Source organism: Canis lupus, chromosome 11 (assembly GCF_048164855.1).
Source record: "Canis lupus baileyi chromosome 11, mCanLup2.hap1, whole genome shotgun sequence".
In the NCBI taxonomy this organism is placed as follows: Eukaryota; Metazoa; Chordata; class Mammalia; order Carnivora; family Canidae; genus Canis; species Canis lupus.
Window position 1 is genome coordinate 18,742,685 of NC_132848.1, and position 17,439 is coordinate 18,760,123.

Below are 17,439 nucleotides of genomic sequence, written 5' to 3' on the forward strand. Positions count from 1 at the left end.
TAAACTCAACACCAAAGAAACAAACAATCCAATCATGAAATGGGCAAAAGACATGAAGAGAAATAGCACAGAGGAAGACATAGACATGGCCAACATGCACATGAGTAAATGCTCTGCATCACTTGCCATCAGGGAAATACAAATCAAAACCACAATGAGATACCACCTCACACAAGTGAGAATGGGAAACATTAACAAGACAGAAAACAACAAATGTTGGAGAGGATGCGGAGAAAAGGGAACCCTCTTACACTGTTGGTGGTAATGTGAACTGGTGCAGCCACTCTAGAAAACTGTGTCAAGGTACCTCAAAGATTTAAAAATAGACCTGCCCTACAACCCAGCAATCGCACTGTTGGGGATTTACCCCAAAGATACAGATGCAATGAAATGCCGGGACACCTGCACCGTGATGTTTCTAACAGCAATGTCCACAATAGCCAAACTGTGGAAGGAGCCTCAGTGTCCATCGAAAGATGAATGGATAAAGAAGATGTGGTTTATGTATACAATGGAATATTACTCAGCCATTAGAAATGACAATTACCCACCATTCGCTTCAACGTGAATGGAACTGGAGGGTATTATGCTGAGTGAAGTAAGTCAATCGGAGATGGACGAACAGTGTATGTTCTCATTCATTTGGGGAATATAAATAATAGTGAAAGGGAATATAAGGTAAGGGAGAAGAAATGTGTGGGAAATATCAGAAAGGGAGACAGAAAATAAAGGCTCCTAACTCTGGGAAATGAACTAGGGGTGGTGGAATGGGAGGAGGGCGGGGGGTGGGGGTGAGTGGGTGACGGGCACTGAAGGGAACACTTGACAGGATGAGCACTGGGTGTTATTCTGTATGTTGGTAAATTGAACACCAATAAAAAATTAATTTATTAAAAAATAAACTCAACACCAAAGAAACAAACAATCCAATCATGAAATGGGCAAAAGACATGAAGAGAAATCTCACAGAGGAAGACATACACATAGCCAACATGCACATGAGAAAACGCTCTACATCACTTGCCATCAGGGAAATACAAATCAAAACCACAATGTGATACCACCTCCCACCAGTGAGAATGGGGAAAATTAACAAGGCACGAAACCACAAATGTTGGAGAAGATGCAGAGAAAAGGGAACCCTCTTACACTGTTGGTGGGAATGTGAACTGGTGCAGCCACTCTGGAATACTGTGTCGAGGTTCCTCAAAGAGTTAAAAATAGATATACCCTATGACCCAGCAATTGCACTGTTGGGCATTTACCCCATAGATACAGATGCAATGAAACGCTGGGACATCTGCACCCCGATGTTTATATCAACAATGGCCACAATAGCCAAACTGTGTAAGAAGCCTCGGTGTCCATAGAAAGATGAATTGATAAAGAAGATGTGGTTTATGTATACAATGGAATATTACTCAGCCATTAGAAATGACAATTACCCACCATTTGCTTCAATGTGGGTGGAACTGGAGGGTATTATGCTGAGTTTGGTAAGTCAATTGAAGAAGAACAAACATTATAGGTACTCATTCATTTGGGGAGTATAAATAATAGTGAAAGGGAATATAAGTTAAGGGAGAGGAAATGTGTGGGAAATATCAGAAAGGGAGATAGAACATAAAGGCTCCTAACTCTGGGAAACGAACTAGCATAGGTGGAAGGGGAGGAGGGCGTGGGGTGGGGGTGAATGGGTGACGACACTGAGGCGGGCACTTGACGGGATGAGCACTGGGTGTTAATCTGTATGTTCGTAAATTGAACACCAATAAAAAATAAAGTTGTTAAAAAATAACAAAGTATCTATTCTGCCTTCTCGGAGCATACGCATGGTCCAGGCCTCACCCAGGGTCAGGGTGGATGTTTCCTTTCCACACCAGAGACACAAGGAGGGGCGCTGTGGTCAGCATTCAAACCACGGGCCACTGGGAAGAACAGGGTCTGGCGCTCAGCCCAGAGATACCCATCCCCTCAGGAAGTTTTGGAGGACAAAGGACTTCAGGGCCCACACAGAAAAAGGATCTAGGCTTCAAAATACCATTGGTTGGTTGGGACGCAGGGCACAGCATTGGCAACTTCAATACATTCAAGTAGTTGAGCAACACCCGCATTTCTCTCAACTCAGACCTGTTAGGAAGACCAGTATGCCATGGAGTCATCCGTAAACATCCCAATGCAGATAGAACACAGAGGGTTAGCACCTCAAACACTGCTCAAGATCCCACAGATGGGACCTGAGAAGAGACCAAATCGTGGGCTGCGTGGCATTTCCCCTAAGCTGATGTCCCTTGGTCTGTTCCTGACCTAGGGAGGAAGGATCAGGGGAGAGCACCTTCTTTGGCAGGCCCCAGGGGTGCCATTTTTTTTCTACTCTGGGCTCTTGGCTTGCCCTGATCATCTTTGGGTCCTTCCACCATGAATGGGATTGTTCACAGCCCTGACCGGCCATGCTTGTAGTCGGTGGTCTGATGCACCTGTGCTTCTCGGGGGGAGATGGAGTAATTGAACCCTTGGAGCAACTCATCAAGATCTGTGTGAATCTCTACAAAAAAGATGGAGCCAGCTATCTGGGTCAAGAGGCATCAGAGGGCTTCCACCCAAACTGGATTCCAGGTTATGGCAGATCAAGCTATTTAAACAGTCTGTGGGGACACACTCATTGCTCCTTGCAGCACGGCAGACATGGCGAGAGAATGGCATCATGTCAAGTGCCAAGGGCCTTGAATCGCTGAATCACTGTGGCAGACGGTCCCATTGATTGAGTACTACGAGGACCTCTAAGGACACAGCTCATGATCTGTTGGGCCTACAATGATCTGATGTGTTCTGGCAAATGACACCTTAGAGATAAACCTAGAGAATCGCTTCATCCCACCCTTCCTTTTGTCTTAAATCACCCTCTTTCGTGTGATCTTTTGTGATCTTGCCTGCAGACGTCGAGCAATGACAGTGCAGCTGCGTTCTACACAGGATACCTGAGGCGCGTGGGTGAATTAAGGAAAATGGTAGTGAAACGCAAAGACACTCATTGCTCTGAGTGAAAAAAACTAACCACCCCCACTCCTCAAAAGCATGAAATCTATTCTGCACCATTCTAACCTAGGGAAACAGTGTCTTATCACCTCAGACATAGCCAGAGGTTAGGATTGGAGGTTCAGGACTCTTTGTGTTTAGGCCTGTGTGGCACTCATGTGGAAAAACTACGGCAGGGCCCCAGGTTTCTCTCCATGTTTGTGTGGGGGCCATTTGTGTGTGGAGAACCCTCTTCCCATTCTCACCTCGGAACAGCACTGCTCCTTGTTTGCCTGGTGCACCCGATCATTGTCTAGGGAGTTAGAAGTGTTGAAGCCACAGAACATCTCCTCCAAGATTTCCTGGGTGCAGCTCTGCAAATACAATGCCCCGTATGTACACGGCCAAGAGACATTAGGTTACTCCCTCCAGAACACAACAAGGGGATATCCCGTTTAGAAATCATGTTCTCCACTTCACATCACAGGGGCAGCTGAAGGGAAATCGGGCAAGGAGAAGCCAGATGAAAGAGACTCTTGCACTTATGACTTACTTGAAGTTGAGCTTGGTCCTCAGCACTCAACTTCTCATCTTGCCTGCTATGACCTGGCGTCTGAACATCAAAGATGTGTCAGGCTTCCAAACCGTGGCAGCTGGTTCTGCCAAGGAAGGGCATGTTCTTCTCCTCTGTCCCCTCTACACACACACACACATACACACAGACTCACACTAACACACCCTCTTACACATACACAAACGGACACACACCCAATGAGGGTGAAAGAGGTGCGAACCCCCTCAGCTGAGATTACAGTGTGGCCTGCTAGCCAGTGGCTTCCCCCAGGTGCCTTGCGGTACCTGTTGAGGTCTCACGCACATAACCAGAAGCTTCGGCGAAGAGTCTGAGCTGATGTCCATAGCCACATGAACATCTCTCTGTCTGGTCTCCCTGAAGCCCAGAGCCACTGAATGTAGGGCAACAACAGAACATCTTGTTCTCTTGACCGGTTCCAGTTAAGTGATCTGGAAAGAGGGACATTGTTCAATGCAGCTTCCTGTTTACCAGAGTTCTAAATCCATTACACGCTTGTCCCCGAATAACTGACGTCACTTTATCAAGATCCCAGCCCTTGGGCCCCTCCCTTCAGTCAGACCTATCCAGAGCCCCTTCTTGGCAGATGACTGCTAACCTCATGCCATCTCCTTAACTGTACATCAGGAGCCAAAAATGCCATAGCCACAACTCTCTGAAAATGCAAGGAAGGTCCTACTTTTCTGGAGATGGAGCTGATTTCATACCTCTCTTTCTGTGTTTGATTTCCCAGATCTGTGACCTATCTGACCCACCGTGTCTCTCACATAGTCCCCAGGTTCCCACCCTGCACGGTGATAGAAGAGGCAGAATCTCTTTCTTAGGGACATCATCAGGGGTCTATGGATGATATTTGTAATACACGTGAGCTGGTGCCCTGTGTAACTGAGGTGCAATTTTAAGGATGGTGCATTGACATGAAGGGGTGAGATGTGGCATGGGGTACAACTTGAAAGTGGCCTGGGTACCAGCAACGTAATATCACAATAGTCACTTTACCTCCGGCCTCATTTCAATGGGGCCAGCAAGATGGGGTGGGAATGATACAAGATGCAGCCATGGTCATCTTCTGTTGTGAAACCGTCTGATTGTGCCCTGATTTTTTTTCATAATACATTAATTTTTTATTGGTGTTCATTTTACCAACATACAGAATAACACCCAGTGCTCATCGTGTCAAGTGCCTCCCTCAGTGTCCCCCACCCCCCGCCTTCCTCCCCTTCCATCGCCCCTAGTTTGTTTCCCAGATTTAGGAGTCTTTATGTTCTGTCACCCTTTATATTTCCCACACATTTCTTCTCCCATCCCTTATATTCCCTTTCACTATTATTTGTATTCCCCAAATGAATGAGAACAATGTTTATCCTTCTCTGATTGACTTACTTCACTCAGCATAATACCTTCCAGATCCATCCACTTTGTTTTTTTTTTAATTTTTATTTATTTATGATAGTCACAGAGAGAGAGAGAGGCAGAGACACAGACAGAGGGAGAAGCAGGCTCCATGCACCGGGAGCCCGACGTGGGACTCGATCCCGGGTCTCCAGGATCGCGCCCTGGGCCAAAGGCAGGCGCCAAACCACTGCGCCACCCAGGGATCCCCAGATCCATCCACTTTGAAACAAATGGTGGGTATTTGTCATTTCTTTTTTTTTTATTTTTATTTATTTATGGTAATCACACAACGAGAGAGAGAGAGAGAGAGGCAGAGACACAGACATAGGGAAAAGCAGGCTCCATGCACCGGGAGCCTGACGTGGGATTTGATCCCAGGTCTCCAGGATCGGGCCCTGGGCCAAAGGCAGTCGCCAAACCGTTGCGCCACCCAGGGGTCCCGTATTTGTTGTTTCTAAAGGCTGAGTAATATTCCATTGTATACATAAACCACATCTTCTTTATCCATTCATCTTTTGATGGACACCGAGGCTCCTTCCACAGTTTGGCTATTGTGGACATTGCTGCTAGAAACATCAGGGTGCATGTGGCCCAGTGTTTGATTGCATCTGTATCTTTGGGTTAAATCCCCAATAGTGCAATTGCTGGGTCATAGGGCATGTCTATTTTTAACTCTTTGAGGAACCTCCACACAGTTTTCCAGAGTGGCTGCACCAGTTCACATTCCCACCAACAGTGTAAGAGGGTTCCCTTTTCTCTGCATCCTCTCCAACATTTGTGGTTTCCTGACATGTTAATTTTCCCCATTCTCACTGGTGTGAGGTGGTATCTCATTGTAGTTTTGATTTGTATTTCCCTGATGGCAAGTGATGCAAAGCATTTTCTCAAGTGCATGTTGGCCATGTCGATGTCTACCTCTGTGAGATTTCTCTTCATGTCTTTTGCCCATTTCATGATTGCATTGTTTGTTTCTTTGGTGTTGAGTTTAATAAGTTCTTTATAGATCTTGGACACTAGCCCTTTATCTGATACGTCATTTGCAATATCTTCTCCCATTCTGCAGGTTGTCTTTTAGTTTTGTTGACAGTATCCTTTGCTGTGCAAAAGCTTCTTATCTTGATGAAGTCTCAATAGTTCATTTTTCTTTTGTTTCTTTTGCTTCATGGATGTATCTTGCAAGAAGTTACTGTGGCCAAGGTCAAAAGGGTGTTGCCTGTGTTCTCCTCTAGGATTTTGATGGAATCTTGTCTCACATTTAGATCTTTCCTCCATTTTGATTTTATCTTTGTGTATGGTGAAAGAGAGTGGTCTAGTTTCATTCTTCTGCATGTGGATGTCCAATTTTCCGAGCACCATTTATTGAAGAGACTGCCTTACTTCTGATGGATATTCTTTCATCCATTATCAAATATTAGTTGACCACAAAGTTCAGGGTTCCACTTCTGGGTTCTCTATTCTTTTCCATTTGTCTATGTGTCTGTTTTTGTGCCAGTACCACACTGTCTTGATGACCACAGCTTTGTATTACAACCTGAAATCTGGCATTGTGATGCCCCCAGTTATGGTTTTCTTGTTTAAAATTCCTCTGGCTATTCGGGGTCTTTTCTGATTCCACACAAATCTTAAAATAATCTGTTCTAACTCTCTGAAGAAAGTCCATGGTATTTTGATAGGTATTGCATTAAACGTGTAAATTGCCCTGGTAACATTGACATTTTCACAATATTAATTCTGCCAAACCATGAGCATGGAATATTTTTCCATCTCTTTGTGTCTTCCTCAATTTCTTTCAGAAGTGTTCTATAGTTTTTAGGGTACAGATCCTTTACCTCTTTGGTTAGGTTTATTCCTAGGTATCTTATGCTTTTGGGTGCAATTGTAAATGGGATTGACTCCTTAATTTCTCTTTCTTCAGTCTCATTGTTAGTGTATAGAAATGCCACTGATTTGTGGGCATTGATTTTGTATCATGCCATGCTACCAAATTGCTGTATGAGTTCTAGCAATCTTGTGGTGGAGGCTTTTGAGTTTTCTATGTAGAGTATCATGTCATCAGAGAAGAGGGGGAGTTTGACTTCTTCTTTGCAAATTTGAGTGCCCTTAATGTCTTTTTGTTGTCTGATTACTGAGCCTAGGACTTCCAATACTATGTTGAATAGCAGGGGTGAGAGTGGACATCCCCCGTCTTGTTCCTGATCTTAGGGAAAGGCTCCCTGTGCTTCCCCGTTGAGAATATTTTCTGTAAGGTTTTCGTCGATGGCTTTTACGATGATGAGGAATGTTCCCTCTATCCCTACGCTCTGAAGAGTTTTGATCAGGAATGGATGCTGTATTTTGTCAAATGCTTTCTCAGCATTTGGTTTTTCTCTTGCTGATATGATGAATCACATTGATTATTTTACCAATGTTTGAGCAGCCTTGTGTCCCGGGGATAAATCCTGCTTGTTCATGGTGAACAATTTTCTTAATGTACTGTTGGATCCTATTGGCTAGTATCTGGTTGAGAATTTTTGCATCCATGTTCATCAGGGATATTGGTCTGTAATTCTCCTTTTTGGTGGGGTCTTTGTCTGGTTCTGGAATTAATGTGATGCTGGCCTCATAGAACGAATTTGGAAGTACTCCATCACTTTCTATCTTTCCAAGCAGCTTTAGTAGAATAGGTATGGTTTCCTCTTTAAACATTTGATAGAATTCCCCTGGGAAGCCATCTGGCCCTGGACTCTTGTGTCTTGGGAGGTTTTTGATGACTGCTTCAATTTCCTCCCTGGTTATTGGCCTGTTCAGGTTTTCCATTTCTTCCTGTTCCAGTTTTGGTAATTTGTGGCTTTCCAGGAATGTGTCCATTTCTTCTAGATTGCCGAAATTATTGGCGTATAGCTGTTCATAAAATGTTTTGAAAATCGTTTGTATTCCCTTGGTGTTGGTAGTGATCTCTCCTTTCTCATTCATAATTTTATTATTTTGAGTCTTCTCTATCTTCTTGTTAATAAGCCTGGCTAATGATTTATGTATCTTATTAATGCTTTCAAAGAACCAGCTCCTGGTTTTGTTGATCTGTTCCACATTTCTTCTGGTCTCGAATTCGTTGAGTTCTGCTCGAATCTTAATTATATCTCTTCTTCTGCTGGGTGTAGGATCTATCTGTTGTTTTTTCTCTAGCTCCTTTATGTGTAAGGTTAGCTTTTGTATTTGAGTTCTTTCCAGTTTTTGAATGGATGCTTGTATTGCGATGTATTTCCCCCTTAGGACTGCTTTTGCTGCATCCCAAAGATTTTGAATGGTTGTATCTTCATTCTCTTTAGTTTCCATAAATCTTTTAAATTCATTCTTAGTTTCCTGGTTGACCCTTTCATCTTTTAGCAGGATGGTTCTTAACCTCCACGTGTTTGAGGTCCTTCCATACTTCTTGTTGTCATTTAGTTCTTATTTCAAGGTATTATAGTCTGCGATTATGCAGGGGATGATCCCAATATTTTGGTATCCGTTGAGATCCAATTTGTGACCCAGTATGTGGTCTATTATGAAGAAAGTTCCATGTGCACTTGAGAAGAATGTGTATTCAGATGAGTTTGGTTGTAAAATTCTATAGATATCTGTGAAATCCATCTGGTCCAGTGTATAATTTGAAGTCTCGTTTCTTTGGAGATTTTGTGTTTAGAACCTATCGAGGATAGATAGAGCTAGATTGAAGTCACCAAGTATACGTCTATTATTATCTAAGTATGTCTTTACTTTGGTTATTAATTAATTGATATATTTAGCAGCTCCCACAGTCGGGGCATATATATTGAGGATTGTTAAGTCCTCTTGTTGGATAGATCCTTTAAGTACGATGTAGTGTCCCTCTTCATTCTCACTACAGTCTTCGGGGTAAATTTTAGTTGATCTGATATAAGGATGGCTACCCCTGCTTTCTTTTGAGGACCATTTGAATGGTAAATGGTTCTCCAAAACCTTTTATTTTCAGGCTGTTGGTGTCCTTCTGTCTAAAATGAGTCTCTTGTAGACAGCAAATATTTGAGTCCTGGTTTTTTATCCAGTCTGACACCCTGCGACTTTTGATGGGGTCATTAAGCCCATTCACCTTCAGAGTTACTATTGAAAGATATGAGTTTAGTGTCACCATGATATCTATTCAGTCCTTTTTTTTTGTGGATTGTTCTACTGGACTTCTTCTTAAAGGGCAATTTTAAGATTCCCCCTTAAAATTTCTTGCAGACCTGGTTTGGAGGTCACATATTCTTTCAGTTCCTGCCTGTCTTGGAAGCTCTTTATCTTTCCTTCCATTTTGAATGAGAGCCATGCTGGATAAAGTATTCTTGGTTGCATGTTCTTCTCATTGAGGACCCTGAATATATCCTGCCACCCCTTTCTGGCCTGCCAGGTCTCTGTGGAGAGATCTGCTGTAATACTCCACCTGATAAAAGTCAGGGATTTCTTGTCTCTTGCTGTTTTAAGGATCTTCTCTTTATCTTTGGAATTTGCAAGCTTCACTATTAAATGATGAGGAGTTGAATATTTTTTATTGATTTTAGGGGGGATCTCTCTATTTCCTGGATCTGAAGGCCTGTTTCCCTTCCCAGATTAGGATAGTTTTCAGCTATAATTTGTTCAAATACATATTCTGGCCCTCTGTCCCTTTCGGCGCCCTCGGGAACATCAATTAAACGTAGGTTTTTCTTCCTCAGGCTGTCGTTTATTTCCCTTAATCTATCTTCATGGTCTTTTAATTGTTTGTCTCTTTTTTCCTCGGGTTCCCTCTTTGCCATCAACTTGTCTTCTATGTCACTCACTCGTTCTTCCACCTCGTTAACCCTCGTCATTAGGACTTCTAGTTTGGATTGCATGTCATTCAATTGATTTTTAATTTCTGCCTGATTGGATCTAAATTCTGCAGTCATTAAGTCTCTTGAGTCCTTTATGCTTTTTTCTAGAGCCACCAGTAGCTTTATAATAGTGCTTCTGAAGTGGCCTTCACATGGAATTGTAATCCATATTTTGTAACCCTAGAGAAAGAGGACTGTTTCTGCTTCTTTCTTTTGAGGTGAGGTTTTCCTTCTAGTCATTTTGCTCAGTGCAGAGTGGTGAAAAACAAGTTGTTGGGAAAAGGAGATAAAGAAGAGAAAGAAGGGGGATCCCTGGGTGGCGCAGCGGTTTGGCGCCTGCCTTTGGCCCAGGGCACGATCCTGGAGACCCGGGATCGAATCCCACGTCGGGCTCCCTGCATGGAGCCTGCTTCTCCCTCTGCCTGTGTCTCTGCCTCTCTGTCTCTCTCTCTCTGTGTGACTATCATGAATAAATAAATAAAATCTTTAAAAAAAAAAAAGAAGAGAAAGAAGGAAAGAAACAGAAAAAAAGAAAAAAGTAGAAGAAAGGAAGAAGAAAGAAAAAAAGAAAGAAGAAAAAGAGAAAGAAAAAGAAAGGGAAAAAAGGGGGTGGGGTAGCAAACAGAAATCAAAAAGCAAAAAAAAAAAAAAACCACAGGGGAGTATCTTCTGATTCTGTATACTTTAAGTCTCTGACTTCCCCTGGATCTTGTCCGTCTAGCTGGTCTTCTGTGGGAGGCGCCTGTTGTGCTAATTTTCAGGTGTTAGCATTTGCGGGAGCTGCTGTGCCCCTGCCTGGTGCAGGGCTCAGCTGGGGTTGTATACCCTGTGAGGCCCCAGGAGGAACAACCCCAGTGGCGGCGGCCAGCTCTGGAGCTGTGGATTCAGCTCCCGCAGTAACAACGGAGCTCTCCGTCTGCAGGGCCTGGAGGCTCTGGGGGCAGGGCCGCTGATCTGCTCAGCTTGGGCAGGAGTGTCCTTGCTGTCCTGGGCCCTCACGGCCTCAGCCTGTCCCAGGGGGAGGCCGGATCCTGGGCTGTGTCCCGTTGCCCTATGCTCCTGGGCCTGTGCTCTTGGATTCGTGCTCCTGGGGTGGCACAGCCCCCTCTGCGGTGGTGCCACCCCAGCCCCCCAGTTGCTCCAGGGTCCAGCCGTGGTCTCTGCATCCCTTTCGGGAGCTCCATGCACTCTCCCCGAGGCACAGGTGTCTGTTAGTGTCCCAGGGAGCCTGAGGGCATCCCCCCCCTCCTGGGGTCCTGCTCTAACTCCCTGCCATCGCCTTTCCACCCGGGAAGATTGGTGAAGCTCCTGCTTCTCCCGGATGGTGCTTTCCTGTCCTGGGGGCACTCGCCCCGTCCTCAGCCCGGCTCCTTGTGGGGCCCCTCCCCCTTGGATGCCTTTTGTTTTTTTATTTCTTTTTTCCCCGTCTTCCTACCTTGATAGAAGCGTGAAATCTTCTCACGGTAGTGTTCCAGCTGTTCTCTCTTTAAATCTCAGGCCGAATTCGTAGATTTTCAGGAGGATTTGAAGGTTATCTAGGGAATTTGGTGGGGACAGGTGATTTGGGGACCCTACTCTTCCGCCATCTTGCCCTTCCTCCACTGTCTTCTTTTAGTTAATTTAATTTGTTAACACAGAGAATTCTATGGGAAAGGTTTAGTATGGATCTTGTGCTTTTAACTAGAAAGCATATTTCCAAAGATGTCAAATAAACAGAAAACAAAACATAAATCTTATGTCTGATTTGCAGTTTCTCAGCAATATTTCGTTTTGTACAGATTTTGTCTTTATCCTGGAGGCAGTTATGTCAGTTTTCAGCCCCCCATCCTTATTTTCTTTAGTTTTTTTCACACCATACTGAAATGCTCCATTTTCAAAACCAAGAAGGATCTGTTATTTTGTATTTTTTTGTGTTTTAAAATTAAAACATTTTTTGGAGCAATCTTAGCATCACAGCAAAATTGAGGGGAAGGTAGAGAAATATTTCTTTACAAAGGCATAACCTCTCCTGTTACTAACACCCCCCACCAGAGTGGTTCCTTTGTTACAAATGATGAACTTATATGGACACGTCAAAGTACATAATTTACATTATGGTTCACTCATGTTGTACATTCTATGGATTTGGACAGATATTTAGTATATTGATCATATTTTGTCATATGCAGAATTTTAACACTAGAGAATTCATTTATAGTTAGTTCTGCTCTCTGTACTTTGAATTATTTCTAAATAGGGAGATAAAAACTTTAAAATAAAAAGATGTAGTTTTGTTTTTCACCCCATGTTTAGGCAAATGAAAGTATTTTTAAGCCAGGCTGGGACTGCTTAGGCAGGGGTTTCCTGAAGTGGTATAATGAAATTTTTTTTCTGGAACTTAAATATAAACCCAATTTATCTGTACTTTATATATAAGTCCTGTTGTGATGTTTTGGGTCCTGGATGGAGTCCAGAGGGGATGATCTGTCCAATTTGCTCTTTGCCAGCCTGATTGGCCTGACCAACTCAGTGTTCTTCACAGCACTTAGCCTTCAGAATCTGTCTTAGGGTTTATCTTAGTGACCTCTTTGAACAATTTGTGTTCTTGCCTGCTTCAATTCAACTTTCCTCACTAGTAAATCAGCTCCCTAACCCTACAGCTTATGTTCTCTGAGTTTTGATATATGTAACTTGCCCAAACAACATCCAGAAACAAATGGACACAATATGAGCCAATCTTTGTAGCCATAGTATAAAGTACCCTACCTTTCTCAGTGACATTTGTCACTGTCCATTTCTGCACCTCCAAGGAGTGTTAAGCCTCCCTATACCCAATGTACATTTCTTCCCCCCAGAAATCTCTTTAGATAGATGCTCAGGAAATTCCCTCCCCTCCTTCATGTCAAAACTTAGCCTCATTGAGGTTTGTGTTTCAAGCAGCTGCTTGAAGGTATCCAGGTATCCATCCTGTAAAAAAAAAATCGGTAAGTGCAACCTCACTGGGAATATCAATAGTTAACAATAACTTGATATATTGTCCAATAATATGTCTTAGGGTTTTATTGGGGGTAAATGATTGTTAATGAGCAACTTTAGGCATAACTCAGTGTTTGTAGGGAAATCCTATACACTTGTACATGAGAGTGAAAACTACTTTTTTTATGTTTCAAAAAATTGTCCTAGTTGTATCCAGTATATGTTTTCTGAATAGAGAATCAAAATTATGTTAGGTTACTTTTGCATTGCTCAAGTAAATAATCTACATTTATTCATTAAAATAAATATCTAATAAGCCTCTGTTATTTAAAGAACATAATATGAGAGAGTGGAGCTCCAATCATTTGCAGGTTGAGCTCCCTCAAGGAGCTTTCTGGCTGCCTGTAGAAGATAGTATTTCATTTTGGTGCATACTCAGTGACATAGTAACACAAGATAACAGTGAAAATGTAGCTGTGGATTTCAGATGACAACTATTCCATGCTTGTTCCTTGGTAATTGATCTTAGCTATTAGATAGCTATTTATATTAATAGCTATTTAAATTTTTTTATGTTCACCCAGTTTCTCTAGTTATTTTTTTATTTTTACTAATTTTGGCCATGACATCTGTCCTCATAAGTTGAATTAGCAGGTTTATTGCTCAGCATTCACAGACATGATTTTGAAATACAGACAAGCCCTCCCCCCTTACCTCCTGGGAGAAATGACTCACTGGAGAGATAGTATCTTGTCATGTACTTGCCAGGGGAAGACTGATAGGCCAAACTGAATGATGAGTCAGGTTTATTTCTGCATTCTTAATTTTCTTCCCCCTCTCCCTTCCACTGTAGGAGAGTTTAAATCCTTGTACTGATTATTGGTATTGTAACTCTAGTTCTTCCTCTCCTATGAAGTTCTTAGGATCTAAAATTATTTCCTCTTGTCTTATCAAAACATTAATTCTTCTATATTAGGAAAGACTGATGAACTCAGTCATATTAGCATTTGATCATGAATTTAATGTTTAAAATACTTAATATAATGTGTTGACCTTCAGTGACACTGTTTTTTAATTTAGGAAGCTTGTTAAATAAATTCTACTCTTGATAATGCACTTAAGCCTATGGGGGCAGATCCTTTGGATATAAGACTGCTTCATTTTGGCTTTTACCAGCAATCATACTCACACTCTCTGTTATATTGGAAAAATTTTTCTGGGAGACTAAAGTTATTTATTTATTTATTTATTTATTTATTTATTTATTTAATTTGAATTCAGATCAATTAAAATTTGAAACCATTTCATCAAATAATAAAATTTACCACCCCCTTTGTGTAAGTAATGTTTTCATTTAATGTTCACAGGTAGGCCTCCAGGACTTACCTATGCAAAACTACCTGTTCTCACTGTCACTTCGGGAGTTAGATGAGTGACAGTCAGTTTATTCCTTCATTGACTCCTCTTTAGTGAATATATTTGAGACACTTTGACCTTCTGTATGTTTGGAACAAAACTCTCAGTCTTCATTTGGGACAGAGGATGCCTATGGACTAGAAAGAAGAGATGCAAGAAGAGTAAATGTTGCCACCACCACCATCTCTCCCTCCTCCAAGGAAAAGTGGTAAAAAGGACCTAAATAACAGAGAATAAGGGGAGGTTCCCTGCAATGTAATTTATAATACTGATATTATTTGACATCTGTGACCCTAGTGGATCTTATTCGATGGCAGTGTCTTTCTATTGCCTTTTTATTTTTTATCTCTTTATTAAGGTTCATCAATTTCAGGTGCCTGGGCAGCTCACCTGGTTGAACCTCCGACTCTTGGTTTCAGCTTGGGTCATGATCTCAGGATCATGAGATTAAGCCCCCTCCATACCCAGTGTGGAGCCCGTCTAAGACTCTCTGTCTCCCTCTCCCTCTGCCACCCCTCAAATAAAGCTTCCTGAACTCATAAAATAACCATGGCAGAAAATTCTAATTTCGTGTTCCTTTAGGATAACGACTTATAAGAAATGATTGTTGAATACTTTTCTGCAGTATCAATTATAATGAACTGAATTCCAGATTTTAAAAACTGTGCTCACCCTCTGCCTATGTTTGGAGAATTTGGAAAAACATATCATGACAATTACTTTTTGATGGTTCTTTATTAGTGGCCCTTGAGGGAACTGCAACTTGAGCAGCATTTAGTTGGTCAGGAGTTGGCATGTGTTCTTCTGTTCCCACTCTCATATTCTATTTATCACAGCCTCCAACCTCACCCTCCACACAAGCACATGCACACACACAGGCAAGCCTGACACTTGACAGACCTTCATTAGACATCCATGACTGATATAAGGAGCCTGGGTACTGTCTCTGCTTCTCTCACCAAGTCTAAACTGGCACAGATACTGGATTTCTTGAAAGAAGAAAAAAAATGCAGAGGTAAGGAAGTTTCTCTCTAGTTTTGTCAGAGAGGCATATCTGATCTTGGACAGGGAGGCAGGCTTCCCTGCAAATTCTATAACAGCAACATTTCTTTTATATGTTTAGTTTGTTACCAGTGCACAGGGAACATCTGAGTGAATAACAAAATAGTCCTTGGTGACCAAGTTTCAAAAGTTACTAATGAATCCATGGCAGCCTAGTCAACAGCATAAAAACACATGTAACAGTGGGAACAATGTCCTCAGGGACACTGGGGATGGTCTGATGCCATCTGAATTCTGTTTGGATTTCTCTGTTGAATCTTTACATTTTTCCCAGAGTTATACATTCTGGCACTTTATATATATTATGTATTATTTATCTTTGACACAAATCTTAAAAAATAAAAAAAAAATCCCAAATTTTCCTCATTTTACAGAAGAAGTAACTGAGGAGCAGAGAAATGACTTATCAAAATGCCCCTCTGAGGTGGTGCAGATTTTGGATCAGAGTTTATTAAAATACAAAGATCCTTCTTCTTCCTCCATTCTACCTTAGCTATTTGTCCCAATATTTAAGAGGCTTACTGACATTTAATTTTCAAATTTGATGTTCTCTTAATGCCACCTGGCCTTTATTTTCATCATTTCTCCTTCCACTTAAGACTTTTCAGGGAGGCATTGAAACTACTTTTGGTATTTGAAGCAATGGAGTTTTGCATCCCAAATACGCAATAAAAAATAGCCTGGTTCTGGGATAGGTTTCTGGTTTTACTATGGTTTATTACTGAATTTTTTTTGTAGTCAACATACAATGTTGTATTAGTTCCAGTTATACGGCATAGTGATTCAACACTTCCATACATTAGACAATGTTCCATGTGTGTTGTCTTCGGACATTACCACTCAAGATGCTTAAAGAGCCAAGGTCTGTGGTCACATGACCTCATGGGTAGGAGGCTTTCAGGCTAATTTTTACAGTATTTATGCAGAGTACAGTTGATTGGAGATGAAGGACACACCTCAGGAGACCTGATTTCTCCCAGCATGAGACAGAATCAGCTTCTGAGGCTGTAGGAAATCAATGCCTACAATGTGCTATCTTTGGTTCTGTTCCACCAGCCATGGTGTAACTTCTGTAGCCACATCATGAAAGCCAGAATTCAAGTGGGAAGAACAAAATGCTAACAAAGTGCCCTAGAAGGATGTTGATTTAAGGATCTGAGTCTTCACAGTGACCAAAATAATCTTCCCTGTGAAGCAGCATAGGAATCGGGATGCAGTGGCCTTCTTGGCTCAATAGGTTATGTGTCTGACTGCAGCTTGCATCATGATCCCAAGATCATGTCAGGCTCCCTGTTCAGTTCAGGGTCTGCATATCCCTCTTCCTTTGCCATTCCTGTACTCCTTCTCTCTCTGTGAGGATTCCTCGTCAGTAAAGTCATCCTCAATATTCTCCACCACCCAATCACTTTCAAATTTCCTGAGGCCACCTTGACAATATTTATTTGTTCTTCCGCATTAATATTTTTTATGAACCTTCTCATTATGAAGGGTGAATCATAGAAGTGGGTGGAGAGTCACTCACTGAGTTTCGGTGGACAAAATCTGGCACCACAGCCTTGGCAACATCATTGCAGCAGCAACAATTGAGGTTGTCCATTGTCAAAGACGCTAGGTAGAGAGCTGACAACTCACTCAATATCAACTATGAACTGCTCAGCTCAAAGAGTGACAGTTGGGAAGAAAGGCAGAGGTATATTTCTCGTTACTATGGCAATGTGTGACATCATAGTGCTTTCAAAGTGAATGCAGCTGCACAGCAATCACTTGCTGTCTCAACAGGGGTGTATCTTTTGATTTGTAGAGTCAGGCATTCTTCCGTACATCTCAGCTTGAATTCACTGCTGTTTAGGATAGCTTGATAGTTATGTAGCTAAATTTAGGGGACCAGCTGACATGAGGAATTCTATTCTACCATCTTCCATCCATCTAAAATATGTTTTTTAACGGGCCTAATCCAAACTGACTCAGGATGGTAGTCCATAAAGCCTGTCTTTTTGCAAGGTATTCAAGTTTGTTTTGCAAATAAAATCAGTTTTATTTAGGATCACCCAAACTAGAGACAACTAAGCTGTCCCTATTTATTTTTTTCTTATTTATTTCTTATTTATTTATTTATTTATTTATTTATTTATTTTTTATTGGAGTTCTATTTGCCAACATATAGCATAATACCCA

General features: G+C 41.9%; 1 long non-coding RNA gene across 1 annotated transcript; it reads right to left on the reverse strand.

Annotated features, from left to right (window-relative positions):
* Nucleotides 1-1,287: 1,287 nt before the first annotated feature.
* On the reverse strand, nt 1,288-16,948 carry LOC140642575 (uncharacterized). Its single transcript, XR_012039015.1, has 5 exons — nt 16,787-16,948; nt 11,267-12,777; nt 3,874-4,038; nt 3,282-3,389; nt 1,288-2,130 (listed from the first exon to the last, which is right to left on the reverse strand). It is a non-coding gene; the product is annotated as an uncharacterized lncRNA (long non-coding RNA).
* Nucleotides 16,949-17,439: the final 491 nt, after the last annotated feature.